General features: G+C 52.0%; 1 pseudogene; it reads left to right on the top strand.

The window, feature by feature from the left end:
• Nucleotides 1–1068: 1068 nt before the first annotated feature.
• Nucleotides 1069–2320, top strand: LOC113223176 (annotated as a pseudogene).
• Nucleotides 2321–2326: the final 6 nt, after the last annotated feature.

Genomic DNA, 2326 nt, shown 5'->3' with positions numbered 1-2326 from the left:
ACACCTTAGGAAGGGCTGGATCCCATTACCCTGTCCCTGAACACCACTTACTGAGACAGCTGATGAGGCTGGCTTGGTGTGTGATGGAGGCCCCCTGGGAGTTAGCAGAGCTAAGTGCACAGCACACATCAGGCAGAGCAGGCCAGGGATGGTCAACTGTTGAACTTAGGCAGCTAAAAGAAGGTGGGAAAGGTCGTTGGGTGAGGCCGTTGACTGTGTCAGCCACAATCACCTATTCCTTCTCTGCAGATGCCACTAGGAGAGAAAATAGACACAAGGGGGTGAGGGGAAGAAAGTATGGGTCAGGGCTTCCTGGGACATTGCATTGAAGGATGTCTGCGGTGGACATCTACACTTTTCCTACCCAGTGTCCGTCCCCTCCTATCTCCTAACAGTACCCAATTTTCCTCTGGGGAACCACTCCACCCCGATTTGGGTGGCCTTGGTGGGTCAAGCAAAGTGCACTGACTTCACCTGGCCTTACCCATCACCCAAGCTTGGCCAATCTGAATTTCTTTCCTGGGGATTTCAACCTTAAGCAAAGCAACACAAGAGCAGAAAACATTTGGAGTGGGCAGGTGTCCTCCCCTCTCTGGAAACAGGAAATAAGCATCCCCCACTTACAATCCTCCTCCTCTTCCTCTCCTCTTTTAGCTAGCATGTGCAGGTGCTCTGTGGGAAACTTTACATGCATGGTCTCAACTAATCCTAGCAACAGTCTTATGGGTGACTACCGTTACCTCCATTTTACAGATGAAAAACTGAAGCTTTAAGAACTTTAAGGATCACAGAGCTAGTAACTGGTAGATCTTAGATTTGAATTTATACCTATCAGATTGCGAAGCCCTGTTTTTCTTGTTCTCCTAGAATATCAGGAGAAAATGAGCCCTCCCCAGGCAGCACTGTGAAATGGTTGAAGGTCTTTTATCTTCTCTGTCCATATACGTGGGAGTCTTAGCGCCTACACTGCTATCTAATCTAGGCTTGTTAGGGCTGGGCAGTGTTTCACAATCCTCCCAGATAGCTGGCAGTAAGATGTAAATAACACTCATAGGGGCCCTCACGGACAGCTGCTTGGAGACAGTCTGTGTGTAATATGGACAGAAAAAGCACTGCTGATAGTATCTGAACCTCTGGATCTGGCAATACCTGAAGTCCAGACTCGTGAACTTCATTTTTGCTTAAGTTAGTTTGAATTGGGTTTTATTGCTTACAACTGAAAAAGTTTTAGCCAGTGTTTCTTAACCATTTTAAAAACTGGAGGAAAGCAGAATTGGCTTCACTAGGGAAGCTTTCAGCATGGAGACAGCGCAAGCTGGAGGTGAAGCAGCAGTGCCCAGGGCACTAGTGGGTCCTGGGAGTCCCCGGCGGGTGCAGCGGCAGCACCAAGGGCAGCCACTGGGAAAGCAGCGCCCAGTCCCGTGGTCCGGGCTTCGCAGCAAAGAGAAGAAAGTGAATAGCATGCCCAAGAACCAGGACGAAGAGGAGATCCTTTTCTGGCTCTGGGAGATTATGGGGAGCTGCCAGAAGATGAAAAACCCAATCGGTAACAAGAAGAGGAAGAAAGCAGCCCAGGTGGCCTTCAGAAAGACATTGGAGAAGGAAGCAAAGGGAGTGGAGCCCGACATCGCCATCCCCAAGTTCAAGCAGAGGAAAGGGGAGTCTGACTAGGCCTATATCCAGCGCATGCAGCAAGAGGTCCAGCACGTGCTATTCCTCAGCAAGAACGAGGCCACCCGGCAGCCACACGTCCAGGCAGCTCCCAAGGAGAAGTCTGAGCTGAAAAAACCAAAAAAAGCATTCCAGAAGCGACGACTAGATAAAGTCCAGCAGAAAAAGGAGGAAAAGATGGCAGACAGGCTGGAGCAGGAGTTGCTCAGAGACACGATGAAGTTTGGTGAGGTTGTCCGGCAGCCTCCAGAGCTGACTACCAGGCCTGGGAGGAGCATAAACAAGGACTAGCCTGGCAGGAGATCGCAGATGCTGAGGGTGTTTCTGAGCCCTGGCGGTGTGTCCCAGCCTCTGACTGCCTCCCTGGCCTACCAGCAGATTGTGGGGAGGAGAGATAGGAGGCCGTGCAGGCCTACAGAGCATTGAAGCAGCGGCTGCTGCAAGGGGAGTGATCCCACCTCACTTCCCGGAAGAAGCCAGAGCCACAGCTGTGATGGAGAGACCCGGGGCCTGGCCATGCTCCTGGGAAACTGGCACCAGGAGCTGCCACACCTGGGTGGGGGAGAGGCAGGCAGATCCTTTTCTCTGGCCATGCCAGCAGCGTGGGCTGAGGCCTCCAGGTACTCGTTCACACATTGGGCATCAGTGGGTCCAC

This window comes from Piliocolobus tephrosceles, unplaced genomic scaffold, assembly GCF_002776525.5.
Source record: "Piliocolobus tephrosceles isolate RC106 unplaced genomic scaffold, ASM277652v3 unscaffolded_39381, whole genome shotgun sequence".
NCBI classification, from domain to species: Eukaryota; Metazoa; Chordata; class Mammalia; order Primates; family Cercopithecidae; genus Piliocolobus; species Piliocolobus tephrosceles.
Note: the sequence above shows the minus strand (reverse complement) of the source record. Positions and strands in the feature narration are given on the sequence as shown.